An 11,573-nucleotide genomic window follows, 5' to 3' on the forward strand; every position below is an offset into this window, starting at 1 on the left:
TTTGACGTAAACCCTACACAAATAGGGTGAGTCGTGTCAATATTCAATAATAGGGGAAGCGCCCCTAGCCACGTACTACGAAATATCTGGACTTATGTTCATATGTAATTTTAATCCTGCTAACTCACCATAAGAGTGTTTCCCAAAACCTACGCGACTCACTGTTATATATAACATTTTTATACTTGTACATCTCAACAAAAAATTTAATAAAAATTTCTAATGAAAATGCAGCAAAACTAATTTTAGATTTGAAATCACCACATCCGAACAACGCAGGATTAAGTATTTTTATAAATGTACCAAATTAAGTATTATTAAGCATTTTTATAAATGCAAAAACGTTTTCTCCCCAATGCTCAGTGGGCCAGAAGACCATGATCTTTGGCCAAAAGTCAAAAATTAAATTTCAACTTAAATATGTTTAGGCAGCTTTAATATCTCCCTAATTACGAATTCATAATCATTCCAAACATTATAACTTACTTTTCGGACCGACGAGAGTACAATGTAGTGAAAAATATGTTTAAAATTTTTTTTTTAATGTAACTTTTAAATTTGTATTTCAGAAATATATATAGGAATTTCACCTTTCTGTAACATTTTTATCAGAGTCTGTAACTATATAGTCTGAATTATATGTATTTATATCATATGTAATCATATGTACAGTCTGAAATTATAGTACAATTTTTCAATTTGTTGGATTAGTTAATACTCTTGACAAACTTATAGTTTATATCTTATCATTTGACATTTTACAATGTTTGAATTACTTTCGAAACTTATCTCTAAAAAGTTCCACGAGGTGAGGTAATTAGTTTAACATTTTGCCCATATTGAAAAGGTGGACTAAATATACCGACAAACAAAAATTCTGTTGTTTTTTTCATGTTTTCGCGTTATTTTGTAATTAATTCGCATTATTTTGAAATATATTACTTCGGAAATATAATTTGCTTTTCATTTTTAATGTAAAATTACGAAAAATTATTATATTTTCATTGCTATATTTAATTATTTAAACNAAATTTTATCGAAATACTAATTTTGGCCACAAAACCTTGGATGTTGGCCCATCCTTTATTTCTTTATTCCCTTTATATCTTGCATGTCGTTTACTTCAAAGATAGGAACTGACAGAATGGGTGGATTTGATGGGTTTTCTTTTTTCATTTTTGTTATTTCTGCATCTGCCTGCCTAGCTTTTGCTACAATTTTGAAATAAAACTCAAGGTTTTCTGTTGATCCAAAATCTCGAAATATTTCATCTCTGTATTTCCAACTGTCCACGTTAAATATTCAGTTGTAGAATTCAGCACTTTCAACCGCTGATTCGTGGTAGATTAGATAATCGGGAGATCTGCGGAAAATTTCTTTTGATTTTACAGTATCCATATCAGCATTTTCCTCCTTTGTTTCTTCGTAGGGTGGTATATTGGAAGAACTGCTGACGATTTCGCTCGATGCTACAATTTTTAAGTTTGCACTTTCCTCTTCGGATTGACAGGGTGATAAAATTGAGTAACTGCTGGAGATTTTTTCTGATGTTTTAATTTGAATGTTAGAATTTTCATATCTTGATTCTTGGTGGGATGATAAATCATGGCTATATCACACGAGAGAAAATAAGTGCAACTGTAAGTATAACTGTAAGTGTAAGTGCAACTGTAAGTGTAACTGTTAGTGTAAGAGCAATTGTAAGTGTAACTGTAAGTGTAAGTGCAACTGTAAGTGTAAGTGCAACTGTAAGTGTAACTGTAAGTGTAAGTGCAACTGCAAGTGTAATTTCTCCTAAAATTGCTCGAAAAATTCTCGTGTGATATAGAAATGACGGTTGCACGAAATATCTGCAACTGTTCAGGCAATTTCTTACGTGAACCAATCAGATTGTTTGCTTTTTATGACGTTTCAATTTTATGTGATGACATATACAAATGTAAATAAAAATGGCGGCGACGTTGGTGAAGAGGATGATCGGATGAAATTTTTTTATAGATGAAACGGAAGTTTTTTAGCTTAATAATAACATTTCCTTTAAAATTAAGGCATTAAAAATACTTTCACACGATGAGATGACCATCTCAATGCAGTTGATGTACTACCATAACAGGAACCTGCACATCATTTTAGTATCGGTGAGTATAGTACACGATTTTCTAGATAAATTTTCTTTTAAAATATTTATTTATTTTAAGCTAATAAAATTAAAACTTATTATAATTTGTTCCGATCAAAGTTTTAATTACTTTAAATAGAAAGAATTTCTATTTTTATATATGTAAAGATTTCTACTGGCGAATAGCTTTACTTTGAGATATTCGCCAAGCAACTCGCCAAACTTTGTTGTATTATTATAACATAAAATATAATAATGATTAAATGATTATATTTCTTTATTTTTAAATTTTAAGCTTTATTTCTGTTGATTGTAAAAGCATGTGTCCGATTATTTGAAATATTTTTATTATTATAATCATTTGAGAAATAATTATTTTATTCTTCCCTAAGAATTCTTTTAATTTTTTTAAAGCAAGTTAGAAAATATGTGTGGTAAATATTTACCTTGTCTCCTCACAAAGTTACCCCATTTTTCAATGATTATTGAAAAGTTTTAAAAAATAAAGTATATTATATATAAGAAGTAATTATAAAAAATGCAAATTCCCAATCTCCTTGTCTGTTTCTACATTCATCCCCTCTATTTTTTTTTTATTTTTGGTGNATTTTTTTTTTGTGTATGATGATTTGCATAATATTTTGTTTATAATTATTCAAAGTTAACTAATGATACTTTACTTTTTATTTATACTTCACATTTATCTTTTGATACTTAACTTTTCCACAATGACAGTAAGTAACGTGTATCTTACTAATTTTTCAATATACTTACATTTTTAATAGTCTTCGTTTATAAATACAATTTATTTTTCTTAAAACAAATTTCAATCCAAACATAAGAACTACAAAACCAAATATACCTGCCCTCTTTCATTATAATATAGAATAATCTTAGAACTATAATCAAAATATCTGTCAAACTTAAAATAAGTTTAAAAGGGATACCTAAGGATTTAAATGATTTTAAATTTATGGTATTTAATCTCCCTTATTCTAATAATGTGTTGGTAAAATTTTATCATGAAAGTGATTTCTCTCTTTTATTTCAGGTATTTCGTATAATCCTGTAAGGTTTGTCTGGTGAAGAAGGAAAGAGATGTAATACTATTTTTATGAAAGAAATTAAAAAATAAGAAATGAAAATGAATAATGTTCTAAATGTTTCACTTGATATTAAATGTTTTATTTTTTAAATTGATTCTTGTATTATTTAAAATGTAAAACAAAACATGTAAAAGGCTATAACAAAATAATATGATACATAAAAAGTATGTTCTTAATAAAATATTGTTTTTTTCTTAGTTATTAATAATTTTTAATTTATATATTGTATATTACAATAAATTTGTCCTAAAATAAATCCTATAATTTTTAATTAAGTTATCTTATACCAATAATGAATGTTTTAAATTTTACAATAATAAATTGCAAGTATGACATTGAAAATCCTCTTATATATAAAAAACAATGTTACTGAGGAATTGGAAGAAATAATTTTCATAAAAGTGATATTCCTGATATGCAATGTGCAAATGAATAAAATTGATGATCCCTTAATGAAATGTAAATTTATTTGATGACAATAAAATCTGAGACATTGTAGATAGACAAGTCTAACATTATTTATTATGTATTTTTTTGACTAAATTAAAAAAAAAGAATTGATTTGATAGATCTAATAGTTTTGATGTTATAAATATTTTATGAGTAAAAGGTAAGTCAAAAATTTCATATTTCATACATTAAACCCTTATTTCTTCTGAAGAATTATTTCAAAGAACTATTTTGTTGAATTAAGCCTAAAAAATTAAATTTGAAGAAATGCCTTACTTGTATAGATAGCAATGTCAATTGCATGAAGTGGTAAAAGTCAAAAAATTGTCCTTTCTACACATGAAACTCTTATAAATTTTCGAATTTCTAAATTATTAAACCAGACAGCCTGGTTTTATACTCATTCGATTTACCGTATACATAGATAATGATACCACACTTACCTAACTAGCATGTTAGATAGTAAATATTTATCAATAAACTATGCTTTTACAGGGTGCTGATCCAAATTTTTCAACAAAAAATAAACAACTTTTAAGAACATTTTAGGCACTCAAGAAATATTTTTAAGCACTATGTAAATTGACAAAATGCAAAATAATTTTCAAAGACTTTACATGATCATGATAAAATAACTAGAATTTGACAAAGAACTCTTTTCTTGATTATATTAGCCATTAAAAAGTGATCAAGAGATATTTCGGTCCGATTTCAGAGGTTGGAAAATGAAGCCTGAAATCGAGAATATCTTGCAAAATGCAGCAGAGTTGCACACGAGAGAGCAAGAATCTCACCGAACCCAGCTCACTAGATGCACATGCGGACTCGCTAGTATTTCACCAAACCTGTAAAATGATTGGCGCTCTCATACGCTATGAACTGACGGTACGCTTAAATTGATCGTGGTTGAATGAATTCGAAAACGTGAAATAGAAAAATGTGAAAAGCACGCATTTTCAAAATACGTGGTGAAAATCGACAATCCCTTTCCTAAATCTCATTTTCGAAAAGGGAAAATAAAGCACTTTTTAAAAGCTCCCCTTAAGAAAGCACCTTTAAGGGCTTTTAAAAATGATAATCGAAAATAAGCACTTTTTAAGAACGCTGCTCACCATGTTTTGTACCTTAGTCACTCAAATCAAGATTTAAAAAAATCATCAAAATTCTAGATAGTATTTAAGTCCACCCCCTTTCACCCCCTTATCCTTTTAAGGACGCTGCATTAAATTCAATGATATCTTAATATCATCTCATATTATGAGGTAGAAATCATAATCTTTTTAATACTATGCAACTTCACTAATGGGGAAATAAAGTTTTCAGAATTTTTATTTGCTGCTGAAAAAAAGACTTAACACAAATACAAATGTAAAAAATTAAATCAAAATCAATCAATATTCTACAGCGTCTGTGATTTCTTTTCCCTACCTTTAAGAACATCGTTGAGAAACTTATGATATAATAGAATCGTATGATAAAATAAAATATAAGCCAAAAGTAAAGATAAAATACAAAATATGGTAACCCAATTACATGCAACCGTTCAGGCAATAAAGCAACCCTTTCGGCAACTCCGAACGGAGGAATTGCGCTTAGACTTGCACTTACACTTACAGTTACACTTACGGTTGCACATATTTTTCTCTCGTGTGATAGAGGCATAAGGCAAGAGATTAGCTCTACTTCATGATTGTGAAAAATGGCTCATTGATATCCCTTCCCACTTATTCTATTTATCTTATTTCATTCCACAGCAGTAAAAGTCAAAGAATCAACAGTATGACAAACGCTAAGGAATTAATAATAGCAGATGTTATTTTAAGTTACGAAATCAGACACAAAAACATACTCTCTCTGAAGAAACATACCTTTTTTCGACGAATTCGAATTTCTGATCCCCAAAACATAGGGGAAATATGGTTCTAATAGTTTGGCCAAGAGAGCGGCCCAAAGTTTGGACCTATTACAACTAATTTTACTTTTTGCGTGTTTCGCCATATCTCGAGAACTTTTTAAGCGAATCAAAAAAATTTTACATACAATTATGAAATTTGTTTATCCAGAGGTAATTTCATGCAAAACAGGGCAGGCATAACTGTTTACTAGTAAAACTCCCCACGAAATCTGGCTCAAGCGCTACATTCGGAAGAAAGAGTTTTCCATAGGATTTGATTAAGATTTTATTTATAAGCTAATTTCAAGCTTGCCGCTCTTATAAATTAAAAATTAGGTACCTAGCATTGGCAAGAGGAACAGCTTACCTTAATGTTTGTATGATAGAACCTCCCTGCTTTGTAAGATAGTCTGCTGACTCGTTACCAGCTGTACTGCAGTGTCCCGAGATCCCATACAAAGCAATTGCCTTAGAAAACCCAAACAGGCTTTGAAGAAGTTTTTTGCACTCGAAGATATAAGAGGAGACAGAACTAGAGTGGCAGAAATCGCCGCTTTTGTGTCACGGAAGATAACAACCCTTTCAAAACTGTTTGAATGACAGCGTAACTGCGACAGGGCTACACGAATAGGAGCAACGTCACCTTTAAAAGCAGTTGAGCAACTTACAATTGTAAAATTAAGAAAGAAAAGATGGCTCTAAACCACTGCTTCTGCCTTATTAGTTTCCCTCAAAAGACTTCCATCAGTTTAAATGTGTACCCTGTCCAGTTCCGGATATAGGGTGCATTATATCGTTTCTATGGTAAGGGTCCTTAAAATAAAGATGTCTTGTTCGCTTTTGAAAACCACTTGGCTGAGTTCAGTATGGATCTAAAAACCTTTATGGATAGTTGGATCTAAAGATGGGACTAGTGGCTCGGGACAGAAGTTTCTAAAAGTAGTTCCTTAAGTTCCAGGACACCCTGCAAAAAATCAACTCCCTGTGTCCAAGGGGTCATAGGCGAGAGGCAGCCAGGTAGTCGTATTATTTTTTTCCACAGAAGTAGGGCCATTTCCAGAAATAAATTCTTTAAGGCACTGTTTTACGCTATCATAAGCATTGTGTTAATCGGTGTTGTTTTCACGACCCATGTAGTGATCCGCAACGCTTGATTTTGGGTCTATCAATTAATTCAGTAACAGAGTCAAATTCCGTAATCTGAGGCCCACAAGAGTTAGTTATAATGAGCAAAATAAAAAGTTTATAAATTAGATTCAAGGTATGATAAGCCAGTCGTTTCCACGGACTGTTCAGCAAATGGGCGAAATTGGGAAATTGTTTCTTCCCGTTACACCACTTTTCTATCTAATAACGTGGGAAAACCGGTTTTGCTGTGCGCAGAAGACTGCAGGTTAAAATACGGCTTTTTACGTGCAGACCGTCAGTGGGTAAAAAGTGACAAAGAAAGAGACAATTTAGAATGTTTTCCGTATGTTATTTCCAGGATAGTTTCCGATGAAAGGTTACACCCAAATAATTGAACTTGACGGCATCAGGGATAACGCGTCCTCGACATAAATCTTTATGTAAAGGTTGATGTGTCAGTGAACCCTTACGGAAATTTAAGGTATATTTAAGGTTGATTTGAGGTATTTTTGAGGTATATTTAAGGTTGCAGAGAAAACAGCAATAAAAATTATATCTCGTAAATGTTGGAATTAAGGTGTACGAGGTTGTTTTATATGCATTTCAGCTTGTTTTGAGGTTGTTTAAAATTCACTTCAAATCAACCAGACTGATAAGGTGATTTTTGAGGTATACCAAGTTTATTTTCTTACACTTGTAACAAAAGAGGTGTTTTTGAGGTATAAAATTTTTTACCGTGTCTCAACTAAAGAGAGTGTGGTATTTATTGAGGTATATGGAGTAATTTTATTTACACTTTAGCTTATTTTGAGGTTGTTTAAATCCACTTCAAGTCAACCAGACTGATGAGATGATTAAGGTATACGAGGTTGTTTTTCTTACACTTGTAACAAAAGAGGTATTTATGAGGTATAAAAAAACTAACCTTATTTCAACTAGCGAGAATGAGGTATTTACGAGGTATAAAAAAATGTACCTTACTTCAACTAAAGAGAGTGAGGTATTTATTGAGTTATACGAAGTCATTTTATTTATACCTAAGCTTATTTTGAGGTTGTTTTAAAATCACTTCATAGCAACCAGACTGATGAGGTAGTTTCCAAGGTATACCAGGTTGTTTTTCTTACACTTGTTGTTTTTCTTACACTTGTAACAAAAGAGGTACTTATGAGGTATAAAAAAATCAACTTTATTTCAACTAACGAGAGTGAGGTAGTTTCGAGGTATTAAAAAATATACCTTTTTTCTACTAAAGAGAGTGAGGTATTTATTGAGGTGTATGAAGTCATTTTATTTATACCGAAGCTTGCTTTTAGGTTGTTTAAAGTACACTTCATATTAACTAGCTCACTTCCCAGAGTTCCGTGCGAGCCGGCAAATGGCGTGTGTATTGACAATCGAAAGTCTATTCGAAACTCGGTAAGTGTGCTTGACATTTATTAATTTACTTTTATCACTTTTAATCATATATGCTTCAATTTTTAAACTTAAATTTTATTATTTTTGTTTTAAAGACGCCTCCTGATCTTAAATAATTTAAGTAGGAGGATATTCTTAGAAGCTATTGGTGCAGGCTTAGCAATAAGAGAGAACAATCGAAATATTTCTCGTCGTTGTTTAGGGTAACGTTACTGGTGAATCGTTACAGCAGGCTATGCACAGTATCATTTATTGTTTGTAATTTATTCAAATATAACTATTCTTTTATTTTGCTTAAATGTATATGCTTCAACGTTGCTGTATGCAAGCTGATTAGTTGAGTAAAATGTTCTGAATTTCTCTTATAAATAAATCATTGAAAATTGAAAGATCTTTAAAATAGCAATTTTGCTTTGAAATTCTACTATAGCTGTATGCTTATCGTTTGCTTGGATATCTGCTGCAAAGTTTATATTGTTGCTTATAAGTGAAAATATGCATAATAACACTGCATTTTAAATCTCATTAACATGTAATTTCTTTTTCTTACACATATATATATATATATATATGTGTGTGTGTGTATATACATATATGTGTATATATATATATATGTTTACAAAGCTTATTCACTGTTCCCTGATATTGCTGAGATGACCTAGGCTGTAAATAGTGCATGTGCAGCAGCGATGAAGAAGTAACTAGCTAATTACTTCTCAGCCTTCCCCTAAGAAATTGTCCTGAATTTATACCATAAAGAAAAAGTAATCTCTCCTAATTGACTACAGCATTTACTCAATTGTTGATAACAATAGTGTGTTAGATATTTGATAATTGAAAACTATTAACTGCACTAGCTAACTTTTTTATGTTTGATCACACTGCTATTTTCACTACGTGTTATTTTTTCTCAATTTAGCCACGTTAATTATTTACTAAGCAGAGTTGGTTGGTTTCTGTTAAATATTTTATTACTTATTAAAATATTGAGCAGAATCAAATTAAACACGATTTCAAGTTTATATGACAATTTGTTTCAAGGTTATGAGCATTTTTATGCAGCTGTTTATGGTTCACTACTTCAAAAATTAGCGACTTTCGAAAATCTTACATTTTTTAGAAATAAGTCAGTATAGCTTCTTATGCAATTTTAATGCTGAATTGAATAAAATCAATTGCAAATAAAGACATTTATTGTTGGAAGTAACATGCAATTTTTTGAATTTCATCTTATGGGATGTGTTTTTATATTTAAACAAATGTTTGTAACAACTAGTTTTATTCTGCTTGGTATTATAAATTATATAGGAGATATTGCATTCAACTTATTTTAAACGTATTATTTCAAATCATTCTCTCTTAGACATTTTCCTCACATAAAATTACTCACAACTTTAAAATAAATGCTCCTTATCAACAAGTAGTTTGTCCTATTCGATTGAGTGTAAAAAAAATAAAAATTGGTACATAACTTTAAAACTTAATTTATTAAACGATTGTTGATTCTTGATAACATTTATTAAAAAATATTGAAATAACTATTTTTTAAGAAACTCTTATGTGATTGACAATAACGGAAGTCCTTTTCAGAATCAGCGTCTAAAGTTTATAAAAAAGCTATTAGTTTCATAAAGTCAGACAAAAAGTTTAAAAATATATAGACTAGGTTTATTGAGTTTAAAGATTTGTACGAAAAAAAGAAAGAAAATATAATTATCGAACTTACAAGTACCATAATGATACCAAATGTATAGAAAAATACAAAGTGTTAAAATTGCATATTAAGATTGGAATGATATATTTGAATTTCTGTAAATGTTGTTAATTGTAGTACTGACTTCAGTGTACTTTATTTTGTGACTGTGGTACCTGTCATGCTTTTCAGCTATGAGGATTGAATAGAAATGGCAGAAGAGTACTACTATTTATCTGAAAAAGAAAATTAGCTTCATCCAGTTAATTTAAATCATAAAAAAAATAATTTCTAATATTTTAATAGTTTAAAACCTGCCACTATAATTGTAAATATGACTTTCTTACTAATTCATTTTTTTTTCTTTTAGGTTCCAATAATTACAAGTTTCAACAGGTAGACGGAAACAGTATTTAAAATAATTTTGTTGATTTTTAAAAAAATTAAATTTTAGTATTAAATAAAAGTATTTGCATTTCAGCTGACTAATTATTTAAATTTGTAGTTTTATAGCTTAAAAAATTCAAGCACATTAGACAACTATCTTCTAAAAATATGAGTTCCATAAATGATTTTTACTAATTGTAGAATTTGGATAAGTGTAATTTTAAGATGATTTAATTCAATCTATTAAAATTGCAGAAGAATTATGCATTTGAAACTTTCCTTTATAACTTAACAAAAGCAATTACTGCCGATGGTTTAATGTTAAAAACTTCAGATTGATAAATGAAGATCTCTACTGGTGAAAAAATGCAATGACATACATTATTCTTTATACAATTTAGATAATATCTTTATATATATATTATATTTTTTATATAGTGAGGTTCAACTAGGTGGTCCCTAATCAACTAGGTGGTCTGTATAACACCTCACCTTCGTAAGTATTGAAAAAACAGCTTTAGGTTGAGCTACATAAGCCTGAAGTGCAAAATGTCGCATCTTTGGTTGATAAATTAATAATTCTAAAAATACAAAAATATATACTTCAGGTTACGAAATAATAACTTAAGGTAGGTATCTTCCCTTCCATAATAACCTTTAATAAAAATAACCTTTCCAAGTGAGGAAAATACACTTCAGGTTGATTTATAACAACCAGAAGTGTAAAACGATGCACCATAGGTTGATAAATATATACCTCTACAAGCATAAAATTAGATACCTGAGGTTGAAAAATAATTACCTCAGATAGAACAAAATACACCTGAGGTTGATTTATAACAACCAGAAGTGGGAAGCGACACACCACAGGTTGATAAATATATACCTCTACAAGCATAAAATTATGTACCTGAGGTTGAAAAATTATTACCTCAGATAGAACAAAATGCACCTGAGGTTGATTTATAACTACCAGAAGTGTGAAGCGACACACCACAGGTTGATAAATATATACCTCTACAAGCATAAATTTAAATACCTGAGGGTGAAAAATAATTACCTCAGATAGAACAAAATACACCTGAGGTTGATTTATAACAACCAGAAGTGTGAAGCGACACACAACAGGTTGATAAATATATACCTCTACAAGCATAAAATTAAATACCTGAGGGTGAAAAATAATTACCTCAGATAGAACAAAATACACCTGAGGTTGATTTATAACAACCAGAAGTGAGAAGCGACACACCACAGGGTGATAAATATATACCTCTACAAGCATAAAATTATGTACCTGAGGTTGAAAAATAATTAACTCAGATAGAACAAAATGCACCTGAGGTTGATTTATAACAACCAGAAGTGTAAAATGAC

At 30.0% G+C, this 11,573-nt stretch overlaps 1 protein-coding gene and 1 long non-coding RNA gene across 2 annotated transcripts in view; one reads left to right on the top strand and one right to left on the bottom strand.

Annotated features, from left to right (window-relative positions):
* Window positions 1–11,573, bottom strand: part of LOC122272038 (uncharacterized) — a 201,163-nt gene that overhangs the window by 54,429 nt on the left and 135,161 nt on the right. The gene's annotated exons all lie outside the window — the stretch shown is intronic.
* LOC122272285 (uncharacterized) lies at window positions 1,845–3,315 on the top strand. The gene is made up of 2 exons (XR_006226905.2): window positions 1,845–2,138; window positions 3,171–3,315. It is a non-coding gene; the product is annotated as an uncharacterized lncRNA (long non-coding RNA).

Source organism: Parasteatoda tepidariorum, chromosome 9 (genome assembly GCF_043381705.1).
Source record: "Parasteatoda tepidariorum isolate YZ-2023 chromosome 9, CAS_Ptep_4.0, whole genome shotgun sequence".
NCBI lineage: Eukaryota > Metazoa > Arthropoda > Arachnida > Araneae > Theridiidae > Parasteatoda > Parasteatoda tepidariorum.